Raw genomic sequence first — 19,274 nt, forward strand, 5'->3', positions numbered from 1 at the left:
TTTTTCAGACTGGAGGATGGTAGACAGTGGTGTTCCCCAAGGGTCAGTGCTGGGACCACTGCTTTTTTTGCTATATATAAATGACCTGAATATTGGAATACAGAGTAGAATTTCTAAATTTGCCGATGACACCAAACTTGGGGGTGTGGCAAACAGTGAGGATGATATCAATCGACTGCAACAGGACATAGAAAGGCTAGCAGAATGGACAGACAAGTGGCAGATGGAATTTAATACAGAGAAGTGTGAGGTGATGCATGTGGGCAGAAGGAACAGGGAGAGGCAATATACACTTAATGCACAGTTTTAGAGTGCGCAGGGACAGAGGGACCTGGGAGTTAATGTACATAGGTCCCTGAAGGTGGCAGGACATATTGAGAGAGTGGTTAGCAAAGCATATGGGATCTTGGGCTTCATAAAAAGAGGTAGTGAGTACAAAAGTAGAGAAGTTATGCTGAACCTTTATAAAGCGCTGGTTAGGCCACAACTGGAGTATTACATCCAGTTCTGGTCACCACACTTTAGGAAGGATGTGAAGGCACTTGAGAGGGTGCAGAGGAGATTTACCAGAATGGTTCCGGGGATGAGGGATCTTAGCTACAAGGGCAGGTTGGAGAAGCTGGATTTGTTTAGAGCAAAGGAGGTTGTGCGGTGATTTGATAGAGGCGTACAAGATAATGAGAGGTTTGGATAGGCTAGATGGGGAAAGGCTAGCACACACAGATTTAAGGTTTTGGGCAAGAGATACAGGGGAGAAGTAAAGAAAAACTTTTTTACGCAGCGAGTGGTGAGGACCTGGAACTCGCTGCTGACGGAAGTGGTGGAAACGGAAACACACAGGCCTAGAAATTCAGTAAGGCGCTGCCAGCTTTGCGGCCAGTTACCGCCCAAAGAGGGCTTCTGCGCCAATAGAGGAGTTTGCGCTGATATTCAGCGCAGCGGTAATGGCGGCGGTAGCCATTAGTGCTGCACCGGCACCGATGACGTCATCGGTGTGCGCAGTGCCCGCTACCGCCCCGCTACTGGCCCGACCCCCATATTTAGTTGCGGCCGCCTCTTCCGCAGCGGCCGCAAACAGCGATCAGAAAACGGGGCCGTCCTGTAGCCTTAGTGGGGCGCTTTAAGGTGGAAGTGCGGCCGGCCGCTTTTTCGGCGGCCGTCTGCCCGCACCTCCTTCCCCGGCCTCCTCCACCCCCCCCCCCCACCGCGGCATTGCCGGCTGCTTTCCGCGAACCCGGCACTTCTCCGTGGTGCCGGGCTCATTTGCCGGCACTATCCAGCGGCGATCTCCCCGTTGCAGGCACCTCCCCCTTAAGAGAAGGAGGAGGCCTGCAGTACCGCAGCCTGCCGCTCCGCAGCGGGTGGCGCAGCGGCGCCTAGAGCGCTGAAATTCAGTTTCAGCGCCCCAAGCGGGGGCGGGCACACCCTGGAATAGCGCCCGGTTCCGACTTGGGGCGCAAAAACTGAATATCTGACGGTCGCAACTGGCTCCGCGCTCAGCGCTAACTTTTGGGCGCACGCCAGCTGGCGGGCCCAAAGTGAATTTCTAGGCCACAATGTTTTCAAGGGGAGACTGGATAGGCACTTGAGGGAAATAAACTTGCAGGGCTACGGGGATAGAGCGGGGGAATGGACTGACTGGATTGCTCTACAGAGAGCCGGCACAGAGTCGACAAGCCGAATGGCATCCTTCTGTGCCTTATGACTCTATGACTATGACTCTATAACTACTGGCCCAGGAACATGATCACTGCACTCCGTCAAGCCAGGGGCCAAGTGCAAGAACCAGACTTTGCAATTTACACAGGGTCAAAGTTCAACTTTAAGTGTTTACATTGGTGCTGTTGACAATTTATTGAATGTCCAATAAGTAATATAAATATTAATAACCACAGTAAATATTAATAATTCATATTATGAGACACAGCACTGAGTGTAAAGTGGATTTCTATTTTAATAATCAGAGCCTTGGTTTATATTATTTTAGAAATTTCCAGACAGCAAGCACGCAATCAGAAGGTGATGTTCAAAGTGCTGGCTCATGCTTGACTAACCTACTGGAATTTTTTGAGGATGTAACTGGTAAAATAGATAAGGGAGAACCAGTGGATGTGGTATATTTGGGCTTTCAGAAGGCTTTCGATAAGGTCCCGCATAAGAGATTAGCGTGCAAAATCAAGGCACATGGGATTGGGGGCAAGGTATTGACTTGGATAGAGAACTGGTTGGTGGATAGAAAGCAAAGAGTTGGAATAAACGGGTCATTTTCCGAGTGGCAGGCAGTGACTAGTAGGGTACCGCAAGGATCGGTCCTTGGACCCCAGCTGTTCACAATATATATTAATGATTTGGACGAGGGAATTGGATGTAATATCTCCAAATTTGCAGACGACACAAAGCTGGGGGGGAGGGTATGCTGTGAGGAGGATGTCGTGAAACTCCAGTACGATTTGGACAGGTTGGGTGATTGGGCAGAAACATGGCAGATGCAGTATAATGTGGATAAATGTGAGGTTATCCACTTTGGTGGCAAAAACAGGAAGGCAGACTATTATTTGAATGGCAATAGATTGGGAGAAGGGGAAGTGCAAAGAGACCTGGGTGTTCTTGTGCACCAGTCGCTGAAGGTAAGCATGCAGGTGCAGCAGGCGGTTAAGAAGGCAAATGGTATGTTGGCCTTCGTAGCAAGAGGGTTCGAGTACAGGAACAAAGATGTCTTGCTGCAGTTGTACAGGGCCTTGGTGAGACCGCACCTTGAGTATTGTGTGCAGTTTTGGTCGCCTTATCTGAGGAAGGATGTTCTTGCCATGGAGGGAGTGCAGCGAAGATTCACCAGGCTGATACCTGGGATGGCAGGAATGACGTATGAGGAAAGACTGTAACTGCGACAAGCAGTCAAATACCAACGGTAAACAGCTACTACAGCTCTGTCGAAACCTGGGTCTGTACATTGTCAATGGTAGGTTCATAGGAGACCTCCTAGGAAGATCGACCTACTGCTCACCTCTTGGCTGCAGCACAGTAGACTATATGATTACAGACTTGGACCCATCCTCTTTCAGAGCATTCACAGTCAAACCACAAACAACACTGTCAGATCACAGCCAAATTACTATGTTTCTCAAAAAGACAGAAACAAACAACATAGAAACACAACCCAGTAAACTGTACAACACCAAAAAATCGTACAGATGGGCCAAAAACGACACGGAAAAATACCAGAAAACAATTAGCAATGCGTCAACTCAAGCTCTCTTAGACACCTTTCTGGATAACATATACACTCACAATAAAGAAGGCGTAAACCGGGCAGTTAGTAAACTAAACAATATTTTTGATAATTTGGCAACAAATGCAAACTTGAAAGCTCGCAAGAACAAACCCAAAACAAAAAACTATGAAAAATGGTTTGACCATGATTGCCATAACATGAGGAAAAAACTTAGAAAACTATCAAACCAAAAACACAGACATCCAGAAAACGAGGAATTACGCCTTACTTATTGTCAGACGCTAACACAATACAGAAACACACTCAGGACCAAAAAAGAGCAATTTATTAAGAATACACTCAGCTCCATGGAGGAATCCATTGAGTCGAATTGTTTCTGGGACAACTTGAAAACACTACACAAAAAACAACACGACGATTTGTCCATTCAAAATGGGGACACATGGGTAAACCACTTTGAAAAATTATACCAGAAAAACACACTAGGACCAGAGCAACACCAAATACGCAAAAAACTTGAAAAGCTTGAAATGGCCATAAAAGATAACCAAAACCCGCTAGACGCCATAATAACAGAAAAAGAACTTCTTGAAAAACTCAAGGACCTGCGACCAGGAAAAGCTTGCGGGACAGACGGCATACTAAACGAGATGATTAAACACGCAGACGACAAACTGAAACTGGCTATCCTAAAACTCTTCAACTTGGTTCTGAGTGTCGGTTATTTCCCTGACATCTGGAACAAAGGACTCATAACACCCATATACAAAAGTGGGGACAAAATCGACCCAAACAACTATCGAGGCATCTGTGTAAACAGTAACCTGGGGAAGGTATTCTGTAGCATCATAAACAAAAGACTTATAAACTTCCTTGAAGAGCACAATGTCTTGAGTAAAAGCCAAATTGGATTCCTGCCAAACTATAGAACATCCGATCATATCTTCACCCTACAGACCCTAATTGACAAACACGTTCACCATAACAAAAGCAAAATCTACGCATGCTTTGTAGATTTCCAGAAGGCTTTCGACTCCATCTGGCATGACGGTTTATTCCTGAAACTTATCGAAAGCGGGGTAGGAGGTAAAACATATGATGTAATTAAATCAATGTATACAAACAATAAATGTGCAGTTAAAATTGGAGACAAACAAACAAAATACTTCCCACAGGGGCGGGGGGTGACGCAGGGCTCGCCAATCTCACCGACACTCTTTAATATTTACATTAATGGATTGGCAAAACTAATTGAACAATCTACAGCACCCGGCCTCACCCTATGTGAATCCAAGGTTAAATTCCTCCTCTATGCCGACGACCTGGTTCTGCTGTCACCAACTAAGGAGGGTCTACAGCAGAACCTGGACCTGCTGGAGTCGTACTGCCAGACTTGGGCCCTGACAATAAATCCCCAAAAAACCAAAGTCCTTGTGTTCCAGCAAAGATCCAAACAACATGGACCCACAATAAATTTCACAGTAGGAACAACCAAAATTGAACAAACCACTCACTACACATACTTGGGCTTAAAAATCAGTTCTACGGGAAACTTCAAACTGGCTGTGAATGAACTGAAAGAGAAAGCAAGAAGGGCTTTCTATGCCATCAAAAAATCAATCCAAATAGAAATCCCAATTAGCATTTGGCTCAAAATTTTCAAATCAGTAATTGAACCAATTGCACTCTATGGCAGTGAGGTCTGGGGACCACTAACACAACAAGATTTTGCAAAATGGGACAAACACCCAATTGAGATCCTACATGCGGAATTCTGTAAAAGTATCCTCCGGACTCAAAGGAAAACAGTAAACAACGCATGCAGGGCGGAACTAGGCCAATACCCATTAATAATCACTATCCAAAAAAGAGCCACCAAATTTTGGAATCACCTACAAATGAGCAACCCCCAATGCTATCACTACGACGCCCTGAAATGCCAAGAGCTGACCATAAAGAAGAATACCCTCAGTCAACTAGTCCTGGGACTCAATAAAGTAACTAATAACAATACTAACAATAACCAGCCCCAGGACAGTGACAGGGTAACACAAAGAATTCGACCCAACACAATCGTCGCTAAGCAAAAGGAAAAATATCTGTCATATTGGGCAGAAACAACAAAAACCCAAAGCAAACTCAATTGCTACTTGGCCCTAAACAGACAATACAACATAGCTGATTACCTGACCATGGTAAAGGATAACAAACTGAGAAGAACCTTGACAAGGTACAGACTTAGCGAACATAGCCTAGCGATCGAAAAAGGCAGACACAGGCAGACCAGGCTGCCAAGAGAAGACAGGATATGCTCTCACTGCAGTCAGGGAGTAGTTGAGACAGAGATGCACTTCCTCACAGCCTGTGGAAAATATCAGGGCATCAGAGAGAATTTCTATCAAAAATTCTCACAAATATGCCCTGAATTCAGAAATCTGACTGACAACCAAAAACTCCCATTCCTACTGGGGGAGGAGAGAAGCTGTGTAACACTGGCGGCACACTATGTTACAGCTTGCCATGAACAGAGGGACAACCAGTAAACTAAGACAAGAATATATATAAACAAGGCGAAAATATATTTATAAACTCAGGGATATACCTGTTTATACACTGTATGAATGGAACCGCGTTTATGTGTTCAACCATAAATGTATTTTGATGCTTTGGCAACATAAGATGTACCTTATCATGCCAATAAAGCGATTTGTATTGTATTGTATTATTGTATTGTGTCGATTGGGCTTATACTCACTGGAGTTTAGAAGATTGAGACGGGATCTCATCGAAACCTATAAAATTCTGTCAGGCCTGGACAGACTAGATGCAGGAAGGATGTTTCTGATGGCCGGGGAGTCCAGAACCAGGGGTCATAGACTAAGGATAAGGGGTAAGCCATTTAGGACTGAAATGAGGAGGAATTTCTTCACCCAGAGAGTGGTGAACCTGTGGAATTCTCTGCCACAGAGGGCGGTGGAGGCCAGTTCATTAAATATATTCAAGAAGGAGTTGGATATATTTCTTAAGGCTAAAGGGATCAAGGGATATGGGGAGAAGGCAGGGACAGGGTACTGAATTTGGATGATCAGCCATGATCTCATTGAATGGCGGAGCAGGCTCGAGGGGCCGAATGGCCTACTCCTGCTCCTATCTTCTATGTTTCTAGCCTTGCTTGAGTTTCCTGTTCAATTATGTCAGGTCCTGGTGTGAGTGGCACACTACAGAACACAACAACACACAGCGGCTCAGTTAGCCTCTGAACGGGAAAGGTTTTGTGTCAGACTCTGTCAGACCTGAATACTGAAGGTTACGTTCCTGAGTAAAGTAGGAGAAATGAGAAAAAATTAAGGAAGCAGAAAGAGTGAGAGGAGGCAGTCATCTCAGGGAGAGCAATGAATGGACGGACGGAGCAGCAAACCATTTAACAGAAAGCAGAGAGTGGTTCAATGATATCCCTTGAAGGGACGACTTCAGTGAGGAGTATTCTGCCGGATGCTGTCCCACTCATCGAACTTACTCATTTCAGGCCTTAGTTTTGCCCTCATTTACTTTACAGCAGGTGGGGTCTGTTAGTGTCCGGGAGCGGAGGTGGCTGACAGTTCAGGTGGGGGAGGGTCCTGGACAATGTGTGTTTGGAGTTTGGCAGAACCGCGGTGAGTTTTGGCTCTTTCCCAACAGCATTTTTTTCTTTTCCTTTTTCTGTTTTCCACTTTTTTGTGCCCTTGTTTCCTTCTATCGACCTCCCCGAGCCTCCTCACCATCTTAAAAACAACATGCATTTCTATAGCACGTATCATAACCTTAGAACCTCCCAAAGTACATTACAGCCAATGAAGAACTTTTGAAATGTAATCATTGTTGTAATGAAGGCAATTTGCGCACAGCAAGCTCCCACAAACAGCAATGTGATTAATGACCAGATAATCTGTTTTATTGATGTTGACTGAGGGATAAATATTGGCCAGGACACTGGGGAGAACTCCCCTGCTCTCCCAATAATGCCGTGGGATCATTTACATCCAACTGAGAGAGCAGACGTTGCCTTGGTTTAATGTTTCATCTGAAAGACGGCACTTCCGACAGTGCGGCGCTCCCTCAGTACTGCCCCTCCAACAGTGCGGCGCTCCCTCAGTACTGCCCCTCCGACAGTGCGGCGCTCCCTCAGTACTGCCCCTCCAACAGTGCGGCGCTCCCTCAGTACTGCCCCTCTGACAGTGCGGCACTCCCTCAGTGCTGCCCCTCCGACAGTGCGGCGCTTCCTCAGTAGTGCCGCTCCGACAGTGCAGCATTCCCTCAGTACTGCCCCTCCACAGTGCAGTGCTCCCTCAGTACTGCCCCTCTGACAGTGCAGCACTCCCTCAGTACTGCCCCTCCGACAGTGCAGCACTCCCTCAGTACTGCCCCTCCGACAGTGCAGTGCTCCCTCAGTACTGCCCCTCCACAGTGCAGTGCTACCTCAGTACTGCCCCTCCGACAGTGCAGCACTCCCTCAGTACTGCCGCTCCGACAGTGCAGCGCTCCCTCAGTACTGCCCCTCCACAGTGCAGTGCTCCCTCAGTACTGCCCCTCCGACAGTGCAGCACTCCCTCAGTACTGCCCCTCCGACAGTGCAGCACTCCCTCAGTACTGCCCCTCCGACAGTGCAGTGCTCCCTCAGTACTGCCCCTCCGACAGTGCTGCACTCCCTCAGTACTGCCCCTCCGACAGTGCGGTGCTCCCTCAGTACTGCCCCTCCGACAGTGCGGTGAACTGCACTGGGCGTGTCAGCCTGGTTTATGGCTCAAGTCTTTGGAATGGGATTTGAACGCATGACCGTCTGACTCACAGGCAAGAGTGCGACCCACTGAGCCACGACTGACACTGTAGCTATTGACACGTTAATTTCTTTTTGCATCTGGTCTGGTGTCAGTTTATATTGTCTAAAACATTCCCTGCATTTCTATAGATATACAAAGAAAAAAAACTGCATCTGGAGAATACACAGTGGGTCAGTGAGCATTGGTAAAGAGAGACGGAAAGGTTAACACTTTGGGTGCAATCCTTCAACCGAACTCGAGCCTAAAAATTGGTAAACATTTAATAAGGTTGGAAAAATAGAGTGCAAAAGAGGAAGGGGGAGATAGCTTGACCTTCAATACTTATTTCTCAACTAGCATCACTAAAAGACAGATGATCTGGTCATTATCACATTGACTAGTGGGGTACCGCAGGGATTTGTCCTAGGACCCCAGCTATTCACAATATATATTAATGATCTAGACGAGGGAACTAGATGTAATATCTCCAAGTTTGCAGACGACACAAAGCTGGGTGGGCGTGTGTGCTGTGAGGAGGATGCCGAGAAACTCCAGTATGATTTGGACAGGTTGGGTGATATGGCAGATGCAGTATAATGTGGATAAATGCGAGGTTATCCACTTTGGTGGCAAAAACAGGAAGGCAGATTATTATCTGAATGGCAATAGAGTGGGAGAAGGGGAAGTGCAACGAGACCTGGGTGTCCTTGTGCACCAGTCGCTGAAGGTAAGCATGCAGGTGCAGCAGGCGGTTAAGAAGGCAAATGGTATGTTGGCCTTCGTAGCGAGAGGATTCGAGTACAGGAGCAAGGATGTCTTGCTGTAGTTGTACAGGGCCTTGGTGAGACCACACCTTGAGTATTGTGTGCAGTTTTGGTCGCCTTATCTGAGGAAGGATGTTCTTGCCATGGAGGGAGTGCAGCGAAGATTTACCAGACTGATACCTGGGATGGCAGGAATGACGTATGAGGAGAGATTGGGTCGATTGGGCTTATATTCGCTGGAGTTTAGAAGAATGAGAGGGGATCTCATTGAAATTTATAAAATTCTAACAGGACTGGACAGATTAGATGCAGGAAGGATGTTCCCGATGCCGGGGGAGTCCAGAACCAGGGGTCACAGTCTAAAGATAGGGGGTAAGCCATTTAGGACTGAGATGAGGAGGAATTTCTTCACCCAGAGAGTGGTGAACCTGTGGAATTCTCTACCACAAAAGGTAGTTGAGGCCAATTCATTAAATATATTCAACAAGGAGTTAAATATATTTCTTAAGGCTAAAGGGATCAAGGCGTATGGGGAGAAGGCAGGGACAGGGTACTGAATTTGGATGATCAGCCATGATCGCATTGAATGGCGGAGCAGGTTCGAGGGGCCGAATGGCCTACTCCTGCTCCTATCTTCAATGTTTCTATGTTGTTTGTGGGATCTTGCTGTGTGCAAATTGGTTGCCACGTTTCCTACATTACAACAGTGACTAAACTTCAAGAAAGCACTTCATTGTCTGTAAAGCACTTTAGGCCGTCCTGAAGTCGTGAAAGGCGCTATAGAAATGCAAGTCTTTCTACAAAAGATCATCAGGACAGAGAGACAAAAGAACAAAGATGAGGGTAAAAAGAGAAGGGGGAGGTCGATACAAACAAATGGGGGAAGGAGAAAATAAACTGCTAATTCCTGAAATAAAATAGAACCCAGCCAGTCCAAACAGAGAATAAAAAAGAGCACAGAACCCCTGCTCCTCACCACGACTGTTCCCCAGACACTGAGACACCTGACCCATATAACCAGCTCCTCTCTGTTGGACAGAGTGCCCAGGAGAAAGATCTGATCCTGTTCCTGGAATTTACACGGATGAGTGGAACAGTGCGGGAGACCACAGGCCGCACTCAGCACTTTGCAGTTCGTTGAACCGATTTTCAACCTCTCAGTGTCAGCAATGTCTGTTTCCTCTTTTCTTGTTGTATTGCTCACTCTGTTCAGGAACTTGCTTAATTTTCAGATTTGAGTTTCAGTTTTGCAAGGAATGTGAACTGCCCTCTCGGTACAGATGCTGCAATGTTCCAACGTGTTTTGTTTTTGTTCAAAGTGTTTACAGGCATTGAGCGGTGTGTCACGCTCTGTCAGGCAGCTCCATGGTGCTTCGAGCCCAGGACCTGCTTGTACTTGTCCTACTAATAACCCAACCCCTGTAACCGCCGAACAGTCAGTCCCTGCACAAATACACCAGGTGCGATGAGCATTCGATAATGAAAGAAGTCACCTCTGGATCCTCAGAGTGTCACAGTCATCTAACCATCACTTACCAGCAGCTCCTCCTGGCAACAGAAACCCTCACAGACGATTAGCATCTTTGGACTAACCAATGGGCATTTACTCCGAATTACTACCCGTATTGAGGAGGCTAAAAGATAAGATAAGATAAGAAGTAAGAGCAGGAGTAGGCCATTCGGTCCCTCGAGCCTGCTCCACCATTCAATAAGATCATGGCTGATCTTCGACCTCAACTCCACTTTCCATGTCCCTTGATTCCCCTAGAGTCAAAAAATCTATTGATCCCAGCCTTGAATATACTCAAAGACTCAGCATTCATAGCCCTCTGGGGCAGAGGATTCCAAAGATTCACAGCCCTCTGAGTGAAGAAATTCCTCCTCATCTCAGTCCTAAATGGCCGACCCCTTATCCTGAGACTATGCCCCCTAGTTCTAGACACTCCAGCCAGGGGAAACAACCTCTCAGCATCTACCCTGTCAATCCTCTTCAGAATCTTGTATGTTTCAATGAGATCACCTCTCATTCTTCTAAACTCCAGAGAGTATCGGCCCATTCTACACAATCTCCCCTCATAGGACAGCCCCCTCATCCCAGGAATCAATCTAGTGAACCTTCATTGCACCGCCTCCAAGGTAAGTATATCCTTCCTTAGATAAGGAGACCAGAACTGTGCACAGTGCTCCAGGTGTGGTCTCACCAAAGCCCTGTACAATTGGAGCAAGACTTCCTTACTCTTATACTCCAACCCCTTGCAATAAAGGCCAACATGCCATTTGCCTTCCTTATTGCTTCCTGTACCTGCATGCTAGCTTTCTGTGTTTCTTGCACAAGGACACCCAAATTTCTCTGAACACCAACATTTGAAAGTTTCTCACCATTTAAAAAATATTCTGTTTTTCTATTCTTCCTACCAAAGTGAATAACCTCACATTTCCCCACATTACACTCCATCTGCCACCTTACTGCCCACTCACTCAGTCTATCTATATCCCGTTGCAGACTCTTTGGGCTGGATTTTCGTGGAGCCGTCAGGCGGGGTTTCAGGCGTGTGGTGGGGGGGAAATCCCAAATTTGGGGGTTCCGACACCATCCCGCCCCACGTAAGTTTCAGGGACGGCGGGTACCCGCCCTGCACTGGGACCCGCCGAAACCAGGCGGGAAGGGATTAGTGCCAATTAACTGCCTGTTAACAGGTAGTTAACAGGCAGTTTTTAGCCTAATCCCTATTTTGAGGGGTTTCGTGTGGGATTCCCGACGGCTCCAAACCACGCCAGGTTAGAGCAGGCGGGCCGTCGGGTTGAAGGAGTTGGAGGGGTCGCGATGTTGGCGCGCAGGTGAGTGATGGGTGCATGAGTGCAAAGGTAAGTGTGTTTGGTGTGTCTAAAGTGTGTAAAGAACTTTTACTTACCTGTACTTACCTTCACAGCCTTTCTTCCTGTAGCCGTCGGGAGTGCATCATGCAGCCGGTACTTAAAGCTGAACGGCTGCGATCTGTGAAAAGTGACAGCCTTCAGCTTTGAGTGTCGGTAAGAGTTCTAACTGAGTCTGTGCAGAATGACTCATGGTAGAACTCAGACTGTCAGGCCTAGAAATTAGGTATGGCCCCGCCAGCTCAGTTGCGCCCAAAAGTTTGCGCAGCGCCCGGAGCCCATTGCGCCCGCCAGAAATTCACTTTTAGCGCCCCAAGTCGGAACCGGGCGCTGTTCCAGGGTGTGCCCGCCTCCGCTTGGGGCGCTGAAAGTGAATTTCAGCGCTCCAGCTGCCGCTGCGCCACCCGATGCGGTGTGGCAGGCTGGGGTACTGCAGGCCTCCTCCTTCTCTTAAGGAGGAGCTGCGTGCAGCTGTGAGATCGCCGCTGGATTCTGCCGGCAAATGAGCCCGGCACCACGGAGAAGTGCCGGGCTCGCGGGAATCAGCCACCAATGCCGCGGGGGGGGGGGGGTGGTGTAGGAGGCCGGGGAGGGAGGTGCGGGCAGGCGGCCGCCGAAAAAGCGGCCGGCCGCACCTCCACCTTTATGTGCCCCACTAACGCTGCATGAAGGCCGTGTTTCACGAACGTTGTTTGCGGCCGCTGCGGAAGAGGCGGCCGCAACTGAATATGGGCGTCGGGCCGGCATCGGGGCGGAACCGGGGCGCTGCGCACACCGATGACGTCATCGGTGCCGGCGCAGCGCTACCGGCTACTGCCGCCATTAACGCTGCACTCAATTTCCGCACTACCAACCCCACCGGCGCAGAAGACCTCTTTAGGCGCTAAGTGGGCACAAGGCCCACTGAATTTCTAGGCCTCAGTGTTTGACAGCTTCAAACAGCTGTGAAACACTGATATTTCATCTGTCAAGAACTCTTGACAGATGAAATATCAGTGTTTCACCCGCTGGGTGGGCTCAACAAGGTCAATCAAGGGAAAATCGCGCGGATTGGCCGGACGTCAAAGTAGGCGGGTTAAAAACCCGAAAGGGGAAGTCCCGCCTTCTTCCCGACAGGTTCGGGAAAATCTACCCCTTTGTGTTCTCCTCACAGCTTACTGTCCCACCTAGCTTTGTATCATCAGCAAACTTGGATACATTACACTCGGTCCCTTCATCTAGGTCATTAATATAGATTGTAAATAGCTGAGGCCCCAACACTGATCCTTGTGGCACCCCACTAGTTACAGCCTGCCAACCTGAAAAAGATCCGTTTATCCCTACTCTCTGTTTTCTGTCTGTTAACCAATCCTCTATCCATGCTACTATATTACCCCCAACCCCTAATCTTGTGTAATAAACTTTTATGTGGCACCTTATCAAATTCCTTTTGGAAATCCAGATATACTACATCCACTGGCTCCCCTTTATCTACCCTGCTAGTTACGTCCTCCAAAAACTCTAATAAATTTGTCAAACACGATTTCCCTTTCATAAAACCATGTTGACTCTGCCTAATCATGTTATGATTTTCTAAGTGACTTGATGCTACTTCCTTAACAATGGATTCCAGCATTTTCCCAATGACTGATGTCAGGCTAAGGCCTGTAGTTCCCGGTTTTCTCTCCCAGTAATTCAGAGGAAAATCTAGGAGTTTGGTAGGAGGAATACCGAGTCGTCTTATTCTTGGAACATGGGGAAGAGGATCAAAGCAATCTGAAAACACAGATACATAAACCACTTAAGGTAGCGACTCAAGTTGATCATAGAGTAGTACAGCACAGATGGAGGCCATTCGGCCCATCGAGTCCGTGCCCGATACGGGGACAGGGCACGAAGAGGGAATTGGAGTGGGAGGAGGCTCGCGTGGAGCATCGACACCTGCGCAGTACATTCTATAGACTCTGCATGATTTCACAATGAAGAAAGAGTCAGCTTCCAGAAGCTGAAGAGGCGAAAATTGAAAAGGTGCTGGAGGCCCAGAGAGGAGAGCGTGTGGGTCAGAATGGAGAGAGTGTGGGTCAGAATGGAGAGAGTGTGGGACAGAATGGAGAGAGTGCAGGTCAGAATGGAGAGAGAGTGGGACAGAATAAGAGATTAGCGTGTAAAGTTAAGGCACATGGGATTGGGGGCAAGGTACTGACTTGGATAGAGAACTGGTTGGCAGACAGGAAGCAAAGAGTTGGAATGAACGGGTCTTTTTCCGAGTGGCAGGCAATGACTAGTGGGGTACCGCAGGGATCGGTCCTAGGACCCCAGCTATTCACAATATATATAAATGATCTAGACAAGGGGACTAGATGTAATATCTCCAAGTTTGCAGACAACACAAAGCTGGGTGGGCATGTGTGCTGTGAGGAGGATGCCGAGAAACTCCAGTATGATTTGGACAGGTTGGGTGATTGGGCAGAAGCATGGCAGATGCAGTATAATGTGGATAAATGCGAGGTTATTCACTTTGGTGGCAAAAACAGGAAGGCAGATTATTATCTGAACGGCAATAGATTGGGAGAAGGGGAAGTGCAACGAGACCTGGGTGTCCTTGTGCACCAGTCACTGAAGGTAAGCATGCAGGTGCAGCAGGCGGTTAAGAAGGCAAATGGTATGTTGGCCTTCGTAGCGAGAGGGTTCGAGTACAGGAACAAGGATGTCTTGCTGCAGTTGTACAGGGCCTTGGTGAGACCACACCTTGAGTATTGTGTGCAGTTTTGGTCGCCTTATCTGAGGAAGGATGTTCTTGCCATGGAGGGAGTGCAGCGAAGATTCACCAGACTGATACCTGGGATGGCAGGAATGACGTATGGGGAGAGATTGGGTCGATTGGGCTTATACTCGCTGGAGTTTAGAAGAATGAGAGGGGATCTCATTGAAATTTATAAAATTCTAACAGGACTAGACAGACTAGATGCAGGAAGGGTCTACAGCAGAACCTGGATCTGCTAGAGTCGTTCTGTCAGACCTGGGCCCTGACAATAAACCCCCGAAAAACCAAAGTTCTTGTGTTCCAGCAAAGATCCAGACATCAGGGACCCAAAATAAACTTCACATTAGGAGCAACAAAAATTGAACAAATAACAAATTACACATACTTAGGCTTAAAAATCAGTTCTACGGGAAATTTTCATTTGGGTGTGAATGAACTGAAAGAGAATGCAAAAAGGGCTTTCTATGCCATTAAAAAGTCAATCCAAATAGAAATTCCAATTGGCATTTGGCTCAAAATTTTTAAATCAGTAATTGAACCAATTGCACTTTATGGCAGTGAGGTGTGGGGTCCGCTGGCACAACAAGAATTTGCAAAATGGGACAAACATCCAACTGAGGCCCTGCATGCAGAATTCTGTAAAAGTATCCTCCGGACTCAGAGGAAAACCACAAACAATGCATGCAGGGCAGAATTAGGCCAATATCCACTACTAATTAATATCCAAAAAAGAGCCATCAAATTTTGGAAACATCTAAAAATGAGCAACCCCCACTGCTATCGTTACAAAGCCATGAAATGCCAAGAGGGGAACATAGAGAAGAGTCCCCTCAGTCAACTGGTCCTGGGACTCAGTGAAGTAACTACTAACACTACTAATAATAATCAGCCCCAGGACAGTGACATCCTAGCACAGAGAATTCGACCCAACACAATTATTACTAAACAAAAAGAAAAATATTTGACATATTGGACAGAAACGACAAAAACCCAAAACAAACTCGATTGCTATTTGGCCCTAAACAGACTGTACACCATGGCTGATTACCTGACCATGGTGAAAGATAGCAAACTGAGAAAAACCTTGACAATGTACAGACTTAGTGAGCATAGTTTGGCCATTGAAAAAGGCAGACACAGGCAGGCCTGGCTGCCCAGAAAGGACAGGCTGTGCTCTCACTGCAGTCAGGGAGAGGTGGAGACAGAGATGCACTTCCTCACAACTTGTGGAAACTATCAAGACATAAGGGGGAATTTCTACCCAAAATTCACAAAAATATGCCCTGAATTCAAAAACTTGAATGACCACCAAAAACTCCCATATCTATTAGGGGAACAGAGAAAATGTGTAACATTAGCGGCAAACTATGTTACAGCTTGCCATAAGCAGAGGGACAACCAGTGACCATTGAATCAAGAAAAGATTATATGTATGTTATATGTGTGTATATTTATGTATACATGGGTATATTTGTCTATACACTGTATGTCTAGATCTGCATTTATGTGTTCAATTATATATGTTCTTTTTCTGTGCTTTGGCAACATAAGATGTATCTTGTCATGCCAATAAAGCAATTTGAATTGAAATTGAATTGTTCCCGATGGCCAGGGAGTCCAGAACCAGGGGTCACAGTCTAAGGATAAGGGGTAAGCCATTTAGGACTGAGATGAGGAGGAATTACTTCACCCAGAGAGTGGTGAACCTGTGGAATTCTCTACCACTGAAGGCAGTGGAGGCCAATTCATTAAATATATTCAAGAAGGAGTTATATATATTTCTTAAGGCTAAAGGGATCAAGGGATATGGGGAGAAGGCAGGGACAGGGTACTGAATTTGGATGATCAGCCATGATCTCATTGAATGGAGAGAGAGTGGGAAAGAATGGAAAGAGTGTGGGTCAGAATGGAGAGAGAGTGGGATAGAATGGAGAGAGTGGGGGTCAGAATGGAGAGAGAGTGGGACAGAATGGAGAGAGTGTGGGTCAGAATGGAGAGAGTGTGGGATAGAATGGAGAGAGTGTGGGATAGAATGGAGAGAGTGTGGGTCAGAATGGAGAGAGTGTGGGTCAGAATGGAGAGAGTGTGGGATAGAATGGAGAGAGAGTGGGTCAGAATGGAGAGAGTGTGGGTCAGAATGGAGAGAGTGTGGGATAGAATGGAGAGAGAGTGGGTCAGAATGGAGAGAGTGTGGGATGGAATGGAGAGAGTGTGGGTCAGAATGGAGAGAGTGTGGGTCAGAATGGAGAGAGTGTGGGATAGAATGGAGAGAGTGTGGGATAGAATGGAGAGAGTGTGGGATAGAATGGAGAGAGTGTGGGTCAGAATGGAGAGAGTGTGGGATAGAATGGAGAGAGAGTGGGTCAGAATGGAGAGAGTGTGGGATAGAATGGAGAGAGAGTGGGTCAGAATGGAGAGAGTGTGGGTCAGAATGGAGAGAGTGTGGGTCAGAATGGAGAGAGTGTGGGATAGAATGGAGAGAGAGTGGGTCAGAATGGAGAGAGTGTGGGATAGAATGGAGAGAGTGTGGGTCAGAATGGCGAGAGTGTGGGATAGAATGGAGAGAGTGTGGGTCAGAATGGAGAGAGTGTGGGATGGAATGGTCAGTGGCCAAAGGATGTCAAAACTTCTATCAATAAATAAAATCTGACACTCCAAGTATACTCATTAAACACCGACTGGATCTCCCGCAACATCCTCACAAAGTACATCACTGCCCGTTATACACCTGCCTGTTATACACCCGTCCGTTATACACCCGCCAGTTGGGCCTAGGAGCTACTGGTATCGGGGCTGGTCCAGTTGAATAGTCCCAACCAAGTCTGTGATGGCCTGGTAGCTGCCATTGCGGACCATCAAATGTCCCGGCTTCTCGAAGCCGCAGAAACCTCCTGGGTTGTCCCTCTCTCCCTCTCTCCCACTCGCTCCCTCTCTCCCACTCGCTCCCACTCTCCCACTCTCCCACTCTCCCACTCTCCCTTTCTCCCACTCTCCCACTCTCCCTCTCTCCCACTCTCCCACTCTCCCACTCTCCCACTCTCCCTCTCTCCCTCTCGCTCCCACTCTCCCACTCTCCCACTCTCCCACTCTCCCTCTCTCCCACTCTCCCTCTCTCCCACTCTCCCACTCTCCCTCTCTCCCTCTCGCTCCCACTCTCCCACTCTCCCTCTCTCCCACTCTCCCTCTCGCTCCCACTCTCCCACTCTCCCACTCTCCCACTCTCCCACTCTCCCTCTCTCCCACTCTCCCTCTCTCCCTCTCGCTCCCACTCTCCCACTCTCCCACTCTCCCTCTCTCCCACTCTCCCACTCTTCCACTCTCCCTCTCTCCCACTCGCTCCCTCTCTCCCACTCTCCCACTCTCCCACTCTCCCTCTCTCCCACTCTCCCTCTCTCCCTCTCTCCCACGCTCCCTCTCTGCCTCTCGCTCCCACTCTCCCACTCTCCCACTCTCCCTCTCTCCCACTCTCCCTCTCTCCCACTCTCCCTCTCTCCCACTCTCCCTCTCTCCCACTCTCCCTCTCTCCCACTCTCCCTCTCTCCCACTCTCCCTCTCTCCCACTCTCCCACTCTCCCACTCTCCCACTCTCCCACTGTCCCTCTCTCCCTCTCTCCCTCTCGCTCTCCCTCTCTCCCACTCTCCCTCTCTCCCACTCTCCCACTCTTCCACTCTCCCTCTCTCCCACTCGCTCCCTCTCCCCCACTCTCCCACTCTCCCACTCTCCCACTCTCCCTCTCTCCCACTCTCCCTCTCTCCCTCTCTCCCACGCTCCCTCTCTCCCACTCTCCCACTCTCCCACTCTCCCTCTCTCCCACTCTCCCACTCTCCCTCTCTCCCACTCTCCCACTCTCCCACTCTCCCTCTCTCCCTCTCTCCCTCTCTCCCTCTCGCTCCCACTCTCCCTCTCTCCCACTCTCCCACTCTCCCTCTCTCCCACTCTTCCACTCTCCCTGTCTCCCACTCGCTCCCTCTCTCCCACTCTCCCACTCTCCCTCTCTCCCTCTCTCCCTCTCTCCCACTCTCCCTCTCTCCCACGCTCCCTCTCTCCCACTCTCCCACTCTCCCACTCTCCCACTCTCCCTCTCTCCCACTCTCCCACTCTCCCATTCTCCCACTCTCCCTCTCTCCCTCTCTCCCTCTCGCTCCCACTCTCCCACTCTCCCACTCTCCCACTCTCCCTCTCTCCCACTCTCCCTCTCTCCCACTCTCCCTCTCTCCCTCTCTCCCACTCGCTCCCTCTCTCCCACTCTCCCACTCTCCCACTCTCCCTCTCTCCCACTCTCCCTCTCTCCCTCTCTCCCTCTCTCCCTCTCGCTCCCTCTCTCCCACTCTCCCACTCTCCCTCTCTCCCACTCTCCCACTCTCCCTCTCTCCCACTCTCCCACTCTCCCACTCTCCCTCTCTCCCTCTCTCCCACTCTCCCACTCGCCCTCTCTCCCACTCTCCCACTCTCCCTCTCTCCCACTCGCCCACTCTCCCACTCTCCCTCTCTCCCCCTCGCCCACTCTCCCACTCTCCCACTCTCCCTCTCTCCCACTCGCTCCCTCTCTCCCTCTCTCCCAATCTCCCACTCTCCCTCTCTCCCACTCGCTCCCTCTCTCCCTCTCTCCCACTCTCCCTCTCTCCCACTCGCTCCCTCTCTCCCACTTTCCCTCTCTCCCTCTCTCCCTCTCTCCCACTCTCCCTCTCGCTCCCACTCTCCCACTCTCCCACTCTCCCACTCTCGCTCCCACTCTCCCACTCTCCCTCTCTCCCTCTCTCCCTCTCTCCCTGTCGCTCCCTCTCTCCCACTCTCCCACTCTCCCTCTCTCCCACTCTCCCACTCTCCCACTCTCACTCTCTCCCTCTCGCTCCCTCTCCACTCC

The sequence above is a fragment of the Somniosus microcephalus genome, chromosome 26 (genome assembly GCF_052327205.1).
Source record: "Somniosus microcephalus isolate GS21.2 chromosome 26, FLI_Smic_1.0, whole genome shotgun sequence".
NCBI lineage: Eukaryota > Metazoa > Chordata > Chondrichthyes > Squaliformes > Somniosidae > Somniosus > Somniosus microcephalus.